Source organism: Monodelphis domestica, chromosome 2 (genome assembly GCF_027887165.1).
Source record: "Monodelphis domestica isolate mMonDom1 chromosome 2, mMonDom1.pri, whole genome shotgun sequence".
Taxonomy (NCBI): domain Eukaryota; kingdom Metazoa; phylum Chordata; class Mammalia; order Didelphimorphia; family Didelphidae; genus Monodelphis; species Monodelphis domestica.
Genome location: NC_077228.1, coordinates 126,242,483 through 126,258,651, shown reverse-complemented (window position 1 = coordinate 126,258,651; position 16,169 = coordinate 126,242,483). Strand labels below are relative to the sequence as shown.

Below are 16,169 nucleotides of genomic sequence, written 5' to 3'. Positions count from 1 at the left end.
TTATGTCTTCCCCATCTTCAAAAAGCTGTAAAATGATCTTCCATCTCTACTATCAGCCTATCATTCTATTGCCCTTTATGACTAAGTTCCTTTAGAAGGACATCTACAATAGGTACCTCCATTTCCTATCCTCTCATTTTCTTCTTAATTCACTATAATCCTCCTTCCAATATCTTCACTTAACCAAAACGGTTCCTTCAAAATAACCAATTATTCAATTGGTTCCTTCAAAATAACCAATTATTCAATTGCCAAAGGTCTTTTCTTAGTCCTCATTCTTTTTGACTTCTCTGCAACTTTTGACCTGTTGGTTACCTCTTTATCTCGAATACTCTCTTTTCTTTTGGGGACATCACTTTTTCCTATTTCACCTTTGACCCTTCTCAGTCTCCTTTGCTGGATCCTCATAGAGGGCATACCTACTAACCAAGGGTATCCCATAAGGGTTCTGTACTAGGCTCACTTCTCTTCTCTTTATATCTTATTTCACTTAACGATCTCATGAACTACCATTGGTCTTATCATTTCTGTGTTGAGGATTATTGAACCTACCTCTTCAGTACAGCCTTTACTTCTATGCTTAAAGTGGATATCTAGTCGATATCTGAAACATGTCCAAAACTGCATTTGTTAACTTTCCCCTAAACTGTGTCCACTTCCGAACTTTGCTGTTACTGCTAAAGGTAGCAATCACCATGTTTCTAGTACCCCAGACTCCCAACTTAGGTGTTATCCTTGATTTATATTCTCCCACTTTCCTCCTATAATATCCATTATTTTGCCAAGGCAAATCAGTTTCATTTTTGCAACATTTCTCTACTTCAAAAATCCTGGTGCAAACCTTCATCACCTCATGCCTAGACTACTGCAATTGCCTGTTGGTTAGTCTGATTGCCACAAGTGTGTCCTCATTCAATCCCCAAAGTGATTTTCATAAAGCATCAATCCAACTATGTAACTCTCAGACTCATTAAACTATAATGGATCCCTATTAAACCTAATATCAAATGTAAGCTACTCTGCTTACCCTGATAAGTCTGGGGCTGGAGTCCTTAGACCTCTTGGTTCTAAGTTCCTTCTTCTGTCTTTAGTTTTCTTTTCTTTTCTTTTTTTTTTTTTTGAGGAAAGGACAGTGAGTAGTGATTTGGGGATATAAGTATTTCAGGCCTTGGGGATTACTTTCTGCATAATGAATTTTAGAGTAGAGCATCAGGCTTCTTAGAGAAGATCATCAGGAAGAATATCTCCAAAGACTAAAGCCATGTTAAATCTGGGTAGAAAATCTGAGCCTTGCTTATCCTTAATGTTCTGATGTTCTTAATGTTCTGTATCCTTAATGTGCTGATATTTGCTTGGACAGCATAGGTCTTGAATGGGAAATATCTTTTCATTCATCCCTCAAAATAGCTTTATAACTTTATATATAATATATAATATTATATGTATATTGTATATATATATAATAACTGTATAACATTATAACTATAACTTATAACAATGTAATGGGTTATATGAATGTGTATTTTAAAATATTTTCACATGAGCCTTTTTTTAGACCTTTGCATGCTATGTGAAGCTGGGTAGTACATGACTAAAATGCCACTTTGTAATCTGGAATTCCTGAGATTAAATTTTTCTTGTGCTTACTAGCTGTCTGATTTTGAGCACATCATTTAAGGTCTATCAAGTTCATATGCCTTACTTGGAAAATTAGGTTAATAATAGCACTTCCCTTCCAGGGTTATTGTGAAGATAAACTAAAATATTGTTTACTAAGAGCTCTGCAAAACTTAAAGTGTTATCTAAATGCTACGTAGCTTTCATGGTGGAGGAAATAAAATTATCCAATACCTGTTACTCATATTGTCCACTGCATAACTTCAAAGGCGGATACCCCATTACTTATAGTATTTGGGACAGATTCCAGACTTTAGCCATATCTATGTTGTGTTTTAGAGATTTTCCTAAAGTATCAATTTGGAGTTTTGGGTCAATATGGCAGCTTAGCAAAAATTGAGACTTCCATAAACCCTTCCCCACCAATCAAAAATACAGTGTTTCCAGGGGATTGAAAACCAAATGTAACAACAGGACAGAACTATGGAAACCTCCTCCTGGATTCAACTTAAAAGGTATGCCCCATAAAAGTCTGAACTCTAGAACATGTGGTTTTAAGGGGAAGGAAGAAGGAAGGTCCAAGGACCTCTCCCCCACCTACAGTGCTGAGTCTCTAGTGGTGACAGGGATCTCTGGGAAGGCAGAGGCTCTAGTCCAGAAGGAGTACTTTGCTGGCAAAGCAGTGCCAGGCTCAGAGCATAGAACACAGTCAGCATAGAGGTAGCTGTAGGAGAAGCACAGAGCAGGCAGTCCAGTCTCAGAGAAAATGCTCCATCTTGCCCCCGCCCCTTTCTGTAGGTTTTGGTCTCAGGGAAAAGCCAGCTTTGCAGATCAACTCCTCCACCCTGCCTGAATCTCATCAATAAGGACAGATAAGAAGTCTTTAGAGGGCAGAGAAGCTCAAGTTCCAATACCCTTCCCCCACAGACTGATCTGAGAGCCCTGCTGACCGAGTTCCAAGGAGCAAAGGCAGCAATAAACTACAAGCAAGAACCTTGACCACAGGGCAGGAAGTCCAGCTCCTTCTCAGCTTCTGCTGTCATCTGGGGAAGATCAGACTACCTGACCACACAGCAGAACACAGAAGAAGCCTGTTCAAGACAGCTCAAACTCACAGATCCAGCACAAAATGAGAGGAGCAAGACAACAGGCAACTACAGGGGGAAAAGAATGGAGAAATCTGAGTAAACAATAGAAAAAGATAAAATAAACTACAATTGACAGCTTCTATCCAGGCAATGAACAAAGAGCAAATGTAACAGAGTAGGATCAAGGAACTCTAAGCAAAAACAGAAACCACAGTGAATTGGACACAGGCTTTGGAAGAACTCAAAATACAATTCAAAAAACAATTAAGATAGGCTGAAAATAACTGGGAAAAGAACTTAAAAAAACAAAATAAATCATCTGGAAACAGAAAACAGTGTCTTGAAAGCCATAATTAATCAGCTTGAAGATGAGGCAAAGGAGATGAAAGATTAGGCAAAGAAAATAAAAGATGAGGCAAAGATGAAAGATGACCTCCAAAGAAAATCAGAGCAGGAGGAGAAGGACGACCAAAAAGCCAAGAATGAAATTCAGTCTTTAAAAACTAGAATACAACAACTGGAAGCAAGCAACTTCACAAGGCAGTAGCAAACAAAATCAAAAGAATGAAAAAATTGAGGAAAACATGAAATACCTCATTGACAAAATGGAAGATTTAGAAAACAGGATGAGGACAGATAACTTAAGAATCATTAGTCTAAGGGAATATCATGAGAAAAGAAAAAGCCTGGACATCATTCTACAGGAAATTATCCAAAAAAAAAAATCCAAAAAAACAAAAAAACTGTCCGAACATTCTAGAACAAAAGGGAAAAGTAGAGATTGAAAGAATCCACAGGTCACCTTCTGTACTTAGTCTCCAACTGAAAACTACAAGACCAAGGAAAAAATATTACAAGCTGCTAAGAAGAAGCCATTCAGATACCATGGAACTACAATGAGAATAACTCAGGATCTGGCTGCATCAACACTGAAAGACTGAAAGGCATGGAATATGGTATTCCAGAAAGCAAGGGAACTAGTTCTACAACCAAAAATCAACTACCCAGGAAAACTGACTTTATTTTAACAGGGGAAAGTATGGTCATTTAATAAAATAGAAGACTTCCAAGCATTCATAAATAAAAGACCAGACCTGAAGAGAAAATGTAATGCTCAAACACAGAACTCAAGAGAATCATCAAAAGGTGATTAAGAAAGGGGAAAACAACAACAACAACAACAACAACAAAAAACCAACAACTTTTTTTAAGGGAACCAATAAGTTAAAATGATATGTATCCCTACAAGAAAAGAGGATATTGATAACTCTTTAAAAAATTGTTATTGTCACCTGGGTAGCTAGAAGAATTATACTTAGAGGGAACAGTGACAAACTGTATAGGATGAAATGCCAAGATATAAAATGTATATAGATATGTGTATGCATAAATATATATATGGATACATATATATATATATATATAAAACTATAGGTAAAAAAGAGGTTAATACTAAGAGAAATTGGAAAAGAAACAATAAGGGATAAATTTGTATGTCATAAAGCACATGGAGGGAGTGGGGGAGAACACCAATACACTGGAAGGGTAAAGAGGTTAGAGATAGGAAATACTTAATTCTTAAGTGCATTGAAATTGACTGAAGGAAGGAAGAACAATCAAATTCATTGGGCCAGAGAATTGATTTTAGTCCTATAGAGAAGTAGAAAGGTAACAAACAGATTGGTGGGAAGGGAAGCAATTCAAGGAAGGAAGCGGGTGGGGGTTATTTAAAAAAAAAGACAGTAAAGAAAATAAGAGGGGATGGACCAAGCAAGAGAGAAAAAAAATCACAAAGTGTAAAATAAATAATTTTTATTACATTTAATTTATTTTTTGTACAAATAAAACCAATGCAATCAAAATTAGAAGGAAAGCAACAAATTGGGAAATAATCTTCATTACAAAAATCTCTGACAAAAGTCTAATTACTCAAATTTATAAATAGCTAAATCAATTATACAAAAAATCAAGGCATTCCCCAGTTAATAAATGGGCAAGGGACATGAATATGCAATTTTCAGATAAAGAAATAAAAATGATTAATAAGCACATGAAAACATGTTCTAAATCTCTTATAATCAGAGAGATGCAAATCAAAACATCTCTGAGGTATCACCTCACACCTTGCAGATTGGCTAACATGATAGCAAAGGAAAGTAATGAATATTGCAGGGGATGTGGCAAAGTTGGGACATTAATACACTGCTGGTGGAGTTGTGAACTTATCCAACCATTCTGGAGGGCAATTTGGAACTATGTCCAAAGGGCACTAAAAGACTGGCTTCCCTTTTATCCAGTCATAGCACTGCTGAGTTTGTACTCCAAAGAGATAATAAGGAAAAATGTATGTACAAGAATATTCATAGAACATTAAACACAGAGACTGATATATTGTGGTACAATCGAACATAATGGACTTCTCTATTAGTGGCAATGTAGTGATCCTAAAAAACTCAGAGGGATTTATGAGAACAAACACTATCAACATTCAGAGGAAATATTGTGGGAGCAGAAACACATAAGAAAAACAACGGCTTCATTTCTTGGGTCAAGAGGGATATGATTGGGGATGCAGACTCCAAATGATCATTCTAGTGCAAATATCAACATGAAAATAGGTTTTGACCAAGGACACATGTAATACCCAATGGAATTGAGCTTAGAGGAAGCGGTGTGTGTGTGTGTGTGTGTGTGTTGGGGGGTGGAGGTGGAAATAATATTATTCTTGTAACCAAGGAATCATGTTATAAATTGACTAATTAAATAAAATTTTCCAAAAAAAAAAAGAGAAATTCACAGGGTTAATAAGAGCTGGGACCTTCAAGAGAAGGAAAAAAAAAAGAATCAATTGGGGACATTAATGAGACAAATAGAACTTGATAACTTTGTAATCAAGGTCCTAGCATTGACCCCAAATATAGATGACCACATTCATTTTAAAGGAGATGGGGTCTTAGCCATTGGGTGTCCCTTAATTTATTTTCATCTAAAATCTAAAAGAACTCAATAAATGGGATTTTTATAAGCATGAAGAGATTAAAGTTAAACAATGAATAATGAGAATAGCCAAAAGTCAGAAATGGAGATGTTCATTCCTTAGTTGAGTGGTCTAACCATCAGAATTTATTCCCTAGGGCTCAAAAAATTCCTTTTAACTAAGAGAAGAATTGAATATCACTATCAGATGGTCACTGGATTAGCTTTTTACTCCCAGGAAAATCTGACTGCTATTGATGAGAATATTACTAAGAATATGTAATTATACGGTTCCTGGAGGGTACTTATAATTGAATTATAAGGTCCCTTGTGAACATTCTAGGCTATGAGAGGACACTTTACAGATTTGTCACACTTCAAAATGTGTGACAAAAAAAGACACTTAATAATTCATTCAAAAGTACACTTAAGAAACAATATGATTATATTAAAACATTCTCCTTTTAAAAGAAAACAAGGACAGATATATCTGCAAAGAGGTTTTAACATTTTGTAGAATTCCTTGTTTTACTTAATTCCATCATACCTTGACTAGAAACCACTTTAGAAAATAAAAAGAGATACTTCCAGGGAAACATGGCAGCAGTCTAGATGTAGGACTCTTTCTCTCCTCACCACCTACCGATACAGACTATCTCAAAAAGCCAAAAAGCCCAAATTCATATGAATGAAGGGACTCTACAGTAGGGCACAGCATTGAAGGTATGAGGGATTCGGGCATTTCCACACCATAAGGGGATGAAAAAGCTTCCAGGATAACAGGAGCTGATCCACCCTCCCTCCTCCCCCACCTACGGAGCCAGAGTCAGAGCCAGCTCATGCTAGAATCAATGAGTGAACAAGGGGCACCTCTGGAGTGAGTGAGGGGCACCTCTGGGTCCTTGGAAGCTGACTGAGACCCTCAAGGATCTATCCCTGAGAGCAGCTAGACCTGAGGCCCCAGCAGGCTGAGGAGCACAGACCATGGGCTCGCTCAGAGAGATAGCACAGTGAGGGGCTGCAAACAGAGGAAGCTGCAAAGACTTGAGAGCTGGCCTCAGTCAAAATCCTTGCTTCTTAGCTCCATACACAGAGAGCCTGCCCTCCTCACTCAGATTTTGGACTGGAAAGGGAAGGAAAAACAACAATAGTGATGGCAAACAGTGCCAAGGAACAACTACCTAAAACTCAGAAAAACAAGAAGAAGGCATTGGCCCTGGATAATTTTTACGCAGGAAAAAGTTCAGACTACAGAGGAATTAGCAGAAGAGGAAATCCAAATAAATGCACCAAAACCTTCCCCCCAAAATGGAAATTGGCCACAAGCTCTTGAAGAATTTAAATTGAAGATTACCAAAAAGATGGAATCCTTCTGGCAAGAAAAATGGGAAATAACTCAAAAAGAAAATAACAGTTTTAAAGACAAGAACTCCCACTTGGAAAAACAGCTGTAATAAAAAAGCAGGATAGACGAAACTAAACAGGAAAATCAAAAGATTAAAGCAGAAAATCAAAAGATTATAGTAGAAAACCAGGCCTTAAAGACCAGAATTGGGCAAAAGGAAACCAATGATCTTGAAAAACAGAAAGAATAAATAAAGCAAATTACAAAGACTGACAAAATAGAAGAAAACATAAAATATCTCACTGAAAAGATCAGGAAAACAGATCATGAAGAGACAATTTGAGAATCATTGGTCTATCTGAAAACCCAGAAATAAACAGAAATATTGACATCATACTACAAGAAATTATCCAAGAAAACTGCCCTGATGTTCTAGAACAAGGGGGCAAAAAAATAGACATTGAAAGAGTTCATAGAACACACACTACACTAAATCCTCAAAAGACAACCCTCAGCAATGTAACTGCCAAATTCAAGAGCTTCCAAGCTAAGGAGAAAATTTTACAAGAAGCAAAAAGGAGACAATTCAGATATCAAAGAGCATCAGAATTACACAAGATCTGGCAGCTTCAACCCTAAAGGACTGCAAGGCTTGGAATTAAGAAAAGCAAGTGAATTGGGTGTTCAACCAAGGATCACCTGCCCATCAAAACTGACTATATACTTCCATGGGAAAGTATGATTATTCAATAAAATAGAAGATTTCCAAGTATTTTTAAAGAAAAGACCAGAACTAAGTGGAAAGTTTGATATACAAACACAAAAATCAAGAGAAACATGAAAAGGTAAATAAGTAAAAGAAGGGAAAAGGGAAAATGTTTTTTTAATTCAAACTTTCTTCTTTAAGGGCTTCAATAAGATTGTTTATATCAATATATGGGGAAATGTTATTTGTAATTCAAAAAATATATTCGTTATTATAGTAATTAAAAGAATCATTCACAGGAACAGATTGAGATAATAAGTGGTATAAGATGATGTGAATAAAAGGGAGGGGGAATCAAAGATGGCAACAAGAGAAACTCGAAGAAATAAGATAAATAGGATAATTGATAACACACAAAGAGACAGGTGGGACTATCATAAGAAGGAGAGGAATAGAGTACTAATAGGAAATACCTAAACATTATTCTCAGTAAAACCAATTGAGAAGAGCATCTAGATCCACTGGGGTATTGAATTCTATCTTCCCTACAGGGGAAGTGAGAAGGGAAAACTAAGGGGGTTGGGGGGCAGGAAGTACAAAAAGGGAGGGAAAGAGAGGGGGGAGGGAACTTAACAGACCCTGAAAAAATAAGAAGGGAACAAAAAGGGAAGGTGAAAAAAGGGAAGCGTATTATGGGTGAAGATTAGGGGGACTGATTAAAAGCAAACCACTTGCTTAAAAGGATATACCAAAAGAAGAAGGGACAGATCTAGGAAAGGATATAAAAATGCTGGGAAATACACATGTGGCAATCATAACATTGAATGTGATTCGTATTAACTCACCCATAAAACAAAAACAAATAGCAGAGTGGATTAGAAATCAAAATCCTACCATACGTTGTCTACAAGAAACATACATGAGACACTCACAAGTTTACAATTAAAGGTTGGAGTAAAATCTACTGGGCCTCAACTGATAGAAAGAAAGCAGAAGTTACAATCATATCTGAAAAACCCAAAGTAAAAATAGATCTGATTAAAAGCAATTGGGAAGGTAACTACATCCTGATAAAAGGCAGTATAGACAATGAGGAAATATCAGTACTCAGCATGTATGCACCAAATGGGATAGCATCCAACTTTCTAAAGGAGAATGCAGTGGAGTTGAAAGAGGAAATAGATACTAAAATTATATTAGTGGGAGACCTGAACCTACCACTATCAAATCTAGATAAATAAAATAAAAAATAAATAAGAAAGAGGTAAAAAATGTGGATGGAATATTAGGAAAATTAGAGTTAATAGATATATGGAGAAAAATAAATAGGGACAAAAAGGAATACAACTTTTCAGCAACAGATAGTACATTCACAAAGATTGACCATGTCAGACCTTTGAAACCCTTCCTTACAGATCGCAAACTGAGTGCTCCTAGGACACCAAAATTCAATCTGAACAACAGGACAGACCTGGTAAACCCTCCTCCTGGACCTGGATCAAAAGGTACAGCCCCCCAAAAGCCAGAACCCTAGATCACTCAGATCTAAGGGGTAGGCAGAAGGAAGGTCCCAGGACCCATCCCCCCAACCCAGAGTGCTGAGCCTATGGCAGCAGGGGGAACCTCAGGCAAAAGGGCCTCAGGGCTGGCTATTTTGAAGGACTCACCTTGAAAGCAACCTGAGCCAGTCTCTGGGGCACCCAACACAGATGGCAGGGAAACATAGAGGGAAGGGGGAATCCTGTAGCTCCCTGGCTGGGTCCTTCCATCTGAGTCTCAAGGGAGGTCCCAGCTTTAGGGCACCAGCTGAACCCAATCAGGAGCCCTCAGAGCTACTGAAAGGACAGAAACCTCAGGGCCTGCAAAGGGGTTGCTCCGAAGAGCTTACCTTGAAAATAACTTGGGCCAGTCTCTGGGCACTCAACACAGATAGTGGAGGAGGAGGTTGTTTTTTTGTTTTTGTTTTTTCTTTTGCTTCGGGGATCATTAGGCCCACACCAGCTGAACATAATCCCATCAGGAGCCCTCAGAGCTTCTGAAAGAACAGAAACAGGGCTGGCGAAGGGCTTACCTTGAAAGCAACCTGGGCCAGTATCCAGGCATTCAACACAGATTGTGGAGGAGGAGGTTTTTTGCTTCAGGGCTCATTTGGTCCAAACCAGCTGAACCTAATCCCATCAGGAGCCCTCAGAGCCCAAGGAGGCCATGACCCCTCCTTCCTTAGAGAGCCAGGACTTCTGAAAAAAAACAGGAACCTAGAGGCAGAGTCAAGATGGCAGCCTGGCCAGAGCTTTGGAGAGCCTCCATATTTGCTCCAGCTGTCCAGGAAGTTTAAAACTCAGAGTAAACCCAGACCAACTAAGCTGAACCCAATCCCATCAAAAGTCTCCAGAACACAGGGAAGCCCAGGGTCCCCACCCATCCTCATAGACTGCTGGACTTTAAGCCAATCAAAAGCCTCCAGAGGACAGGGAAGCTCAAACCCCCAGCAACCCTCCCCCAGAGACTCCACCAAGAGATCTTCTGTTAAAGCTCCAAGAGGGGAGACTGATAGGAGTCCCCCAAAAAACAAAAAAAAATGAGAGGAACAAGAGCACAGACAAATACAGGGAGTAAAGAAGGGGTGAATTTGAGCAAACAACAGAAAAAGAAGAAACTACAATAGACAGCTACTACTCAGCAAATGGAACAGAGGGGGAGAGATCAGCAAACAATAAACCAGAAATCCCAGCGAATTGGATACAGGCTGTGGAAGAACTCAAAATGCAACTAAGAGAGGCTGAAGACAATTGGGGAAAGAACTTAAAAATTAAGATAAGTCATCTGGAAACAGAGGCATTTGAACTAAAAGGAGAAAATAGTGTCTTGAAAGCCAAAATCAACCAGCTGGAAAATGAGGCAAAGGAGATGAAAGATGAGGCAAAGGAGATGAAAGACAAGGTAAAGAGGATGAAAGACGATCTTCAAAGAAAATCAGACCAGAAAGAAAAAGATGACCAAAAAGCCAGAGATGAAATCCAATCTTTAAGAACCAGAATAAAACAACTAGGATCAAGTGACCTCACAAGGCAGCAGGACACTATAAAACAAAACAAAAAGAATGAAAAAATTGAGGAAAATGTGAAGCATCTCATTCATAAAACAGATGATTTAGAAAATCATTCAAGAAGAGACAATTTAAGAATAATTGGACTACCAGAAGACCATGACAAAAGAAAAAGCCTGGACATAATACTAGAGGAAATTATCCAGGAAAACTGTCCCGAGATCCTAGAACAAGAGGGGAAAGTGGAGATTGAAAGAATCCACAGATCACCCCCTGTATTTAATCCCCAACTGACAACACCAAAAAATGTTATAGCCAAATTCAAAAACAATCAGATGAAAGAAAAGATATTACAAGCTGCCAAGAAGAAGCCATTCAGATACTATGGAAACAAAGTGAGGTTAACACAGGATCTGGCTGTATCCACACTGAAGGACCGAAAGGCATGGAATACAATATTCCAGAAAGCAAGGGAACTAGATCTATAACCAAGAAAAATATATCCATCAAAACTGACTATATTCTTACAGGGGAAAGTATGGTCATTCAACACAACTAAAGAGTTCCAAGCATTCATGAATAAAAGACCAGACCTGAACAGAAAATTTGAAGTCCAACCACAGAACTCAAGAGAATCATCAAAAGGTAATTAAAAAAGAGGGGGAAAAACAAACAAAACAACAACAAAAAAAATTTAGGAGACTCAATAAGTTAAAATGATATGTATCCCTATAAGAAAAGAGGTCATTGATAACTCTTAAAAACTGTTGCTATCACCTGAGCAGCTAGAAGAATTACACTCAGAGGGAACAGTGACAAACTGTATAGGATGAAAGGACAAGACATAAATAGATATATAGATATATGCATGCATAAATACATATACATGTATATGTATATACATGACTAGAGCTAAAAAAAGAAAAGAGGTTATGACTAAAAGAAATGGGAAAAGAAATAAATGGGGGTAAATTTATATGTCACAAAGAAGCTCATGGTGGGAGGGGAGAGAACATCGATACACTGGAAGGGTAAAAAGGTTGGAGATAAGAAATTCTCAGCTCTTACATACTGTGAAACTGACCCAAAGAGGGAAGAACAATCCAATCTATTGGGGAAGAGAATAGATTTGCGCCCTATAGGGGAGTAGAAGGGTAAAAAATGGACTGGTGGAGGAGAGACACTAAATGAGCACCCTAATGTAAATACCAACCATGAGGAAATGGGTTCAGAGCAAGAACACATGTGATACCCAGATGAATCGCGCGTCAGCTAGGGAAGGGGTGGTGGAGGGTTGGGGGGAGGAAAAGAAAATGATCTGTTTCCAATGAACAATGTATGAAAATGACCAAATAAAATAATGTTTTAAAAACTAAAAAAAAAAAAGATTGACCATGTACTGGGGCATAAAAACATGGCAAACAAATGCAGAAAAGCAGAAATAATAAATACAAAATTTTCAGATCATAATGCAATAAAAATAACAATCAGTAAGGGTACATGGAGAGTCAATTAAAAAATGAATTGGAAATTAAATAACAGCATTCTACAAAATCAGTTAAAGAACAAATCATAGAAACAATTAATAATTTCATTGAAGAAATTGACAATGATGAGTCATCCTTTCAAAACCTATGGGATGCAGCCAAAGCAGTACTTAGGGCGAAATTTATATCCCTGAGTTCATATATTAACAAATTAGGGAGGGCAGAGATCAATGAATTGGACATGCAAGTCAAAAAACTTGAAAGTGAACAAATTTTAAACCTCTAGATGAAAACCAAATTAGATATCCTAAAAATTAAGGGAAAAATTATTAAAATTGAAAGTGAAAAAATTATTGAAATTATAAATAAGATTAGAAGCTGGTATTTTGAAAAAACAAACAAAATAGATAAAGTACTGGTCAATCTAATAAAAAAAATGAAAGAAGAAAACCAAATTAGCAGTATCATAGATGAGAAGGGAGACTTCACCTCAAATGAAGAGGAAATTAAGACAATCATTAAAAACTATTTTGCACAATGATATTGCAACAAATATGGCAATCTAAGTGATATGGATGATTATTTACAAAAATATAAATTGGGTAGATTAACAGAAGAAGAAATAGAATTCTTAAATGATCCCATATCAGAAAAAAAAATTGAACAAGCCATCAAAGAAGTCCCTAAGAAAAAATCCTCATGGCCTAATGGATTCATAAGTAAATTCTATCAAACTTTCAAAGAACAACTAATCCAAATCCTATACAAACTATTTGAAATAAAGCAAAGAAGGAGTTCTACCAAATTCCATTTAGGACACAAACATGGTACTGATTCCAAATCCAAGCAGATCAAAAACGGGGAAAGAAAACTATAGATCAGTCTCCCTAATGAAGATAGATGCAAAAATCCCAAATAGAATACTAGCAAAAAGACTCCAGCAAGTGATCAGGAGGGTCATTCACTAGGATCAAGTAGGATTTATACCAGGGATACAGGGCTGGTTCAATAGTAGGAAAACCATTCACATAATTGACCATATCAACAAGCAAACTAACAAAAATCACATGATTATCTCAATAGATGCTGAAAAAGCCTTTGATAAAATACAACACTCATTCCTATTAAAAACACTGGAAAGTATAGGAATAGAAGGGTCATTCCTAAAAATAATAAACAGTATATATCTAAAACCATCAGCTAACATCATCTGCAATGGGGATAAAACTAGATGCATTCCCAATAAGATCAAGAGTGAAACAAAGATGTCCATTATCACCTCTATTATTTAACATTGTACTAGAAACACTAGCAGTAGCAATTAGAGAAGAAAATGAAATTGAAGGTATTAAAATTGGCAATGAGGAGACCAAGCTATCACTCTTTGTGGATCATATTATGGTCTACTTAAAGAGTCCTAGAGAATCAACTAAAAAGCTAGTCAAAATAATCAACAACTTTAGCAAAGTTGCTGGATACAAAATAAACCCACATAAGTAATCATCATTTCTATATATCTCCAACACATCTCAACAGCAGGAATTTGAAAGAGAAATTCCATTTAAAATCACCGTAGCCAATTTAAAATACCTAGGAGTCTATCTGCTGAGACAAACCAGGAACTATGTGAACACAACTACAAAACACTTTCCACACAACTAAAACTAGATTTAAACAATTGGAAAAACATCAACTGCTCATGGGTATGATGAGCTAACATTATAAAAATGACAATCCTACCAAAATTTATTTACTTATTTAGTGCCATACCCATTGAAGTACCAAAAAACTTTTTTTATTGAATTGGGAAAATCCATAACAAACTTCATTTGGAAGAACAAAAGATCAAGGATATCCAGGGAAATCATGGAAAAAATGCAAAGGAAGGGGGCCTTTCTGTACCACGTCTCAAACTATATTATAAAGCAGTGGTCATCAAAACAATATGGTACTGAGAGACACAAAGGAGGATCAGTGGAATAGACAGTTTATGACAAACCCACATATACCAACTTTTGGGACCAAAATCCACTATTTGATAAAAACTGCTGGGAAAATTGGAAGATAGAATGGGAGAGATTGGGGTTGCATCAGCATCTCATACCCTACACCAAGATAAACTCTGATTGGGTGAATGACCTACATATAAAGAAGGAAACTATAAGCAAATTAGGTGAACACAGAATAGTATACATTTCAGATCTTTGGGAAAGGAAAGATTTTAAGAGCAAGCAAGATTTAGAAAAAATCAGAAAATGTAAAATAAATAATTTTTATTATATTAAATTAAAAAAGGTTTTATACAGACAAAACCAATGCAACCAAAATTAGAAGGGACGCGATAAATTGGGAAACAATCTTCATAAAAAACACCTCTGACAAGGGTCTAATTACTCAAATTATATTATAAAGAGCTAAATCAATTGTACAAAAAATCAATCTATTCTCCAATTTATAAATGGGCAAGGGACATGTATATGTAATTTTTAGTCAAAGAAATCAAAACTATTAATAAGCACATGAAAAAGTGTTCTAAGTCTCTTATAATCAGAGAGATGCAAATCAAAACATCTCTGAGGTATCACCTCATACCTTGCAGATTGGCTAACATGACAGCAAAGGAAAGTAATGAATATTGCAGGGGATGTGGCAAAGTTGAGACATTAATACACTGCTGGTGGAGTTGTGAATTGATCCAACCATTTTGGATGGCAATTTGGAACTATGCCCAAAGGGCACTAAAAGACTATCTGCCTTTTGATCCAGCCATAGCGCTGCTGGGTTTGTCCCCCAGGGATAATAAAGAAAAAAGGCATGTACAAGAATATTCATAGCTGCACTCTTTGTGGTGGCAAAAAATAAGAAAATGAGGGGATGCCCCCACTTTTTGGGGAGTGGCTAAACAAATTGTGGTATGTGTTGGTGATGAAATATTATTGTGCTCCAAAGAATAATAAACTGGAGGAATTCCATGTGAATTGGAATGACCTCCAGGAATTGGTGCAGAGTGAAAGGAGCAGAATGAGGAGAACATTATACACACAGACTGATAAGCTGTGAGTACAATCGAATATAATGGCCTTCTTCATTAGTGACAATGTAGTGATCCTGAAAAACTCTGAGGGGTTCATGAGAAAGAACTCTATCCAAATTCAGAGGAAAACCTGTGGGAGTAAAAACACCAAAGAAAAACACCTGCTTGATTACATGGGTAGAAGGGGTTATGAGTGGGGATGTGGACTCTAAATGACCATCCTAGTGTAAACATCAACAACATGGAAATAGGCTCTGATAAAGGACACATGTAATATGCATTGGAATTGCGGGTCTGCTACAGGAAGGGTTGGCTGAGGGGAGGGAGGGAAAGAATATGTTTCTTGTAACCAAAGAATAATGCTCTATATTGATGAAATAGAAATAGAATTTAAAAATAAATAAATAAACATGTTTGATCAAAAAAAAAAAGAAAAGTAAAAGATAATTAAAATTAAGCAAAAATATTTTTGGATAGCAATCAGGTAACAAACCAAATCAGAATTTATAAACATCTGGTCCATCATGAGCTTTGAGTGAGATTAGCAGGCTATAACATGATTCAGGCCCTTTTTACTAATTGAAAAAAATCAGAACTTTAGACATGCAAGTATCTATATGTACAGCAAAATGTACATGAGTTTTATTTTTCACTTCAAATCTCAAGTTACATGTTTTCTTAGGTGTGAAAGATTCTATTTCTGCTATCTTTATATATTCTGTCACCCAACAGATTTTTCACCAATCCAACTACCTAGATTCATGCTTGCTGCTCAGTAGTCATGATGGCAAAACTGGGAAAGTCTTTACAATTCTGTAATAATGTGCCAAGCTTGGTACATTTCACAGCCTAACTCTAGTATCATCTCAG

The 16,169-nt window shown here is 36.8% G+C and overlaps 1 protein-coding gene across 4 annotated transcripts in view; it reads right to left on the bottom strand.

Annotated features, from left to right (window-relative positions):
- SPATA17 (spermatogenesis associated 17) overlaps positions 1 to 16,169 on the bottom strand; it is a 446,142-nt gene that overhangs the window by 241,629 nt on the left and 188,344 nt on the right. The gene's annotated exons all lie outside the window — the stretch shown is intronic.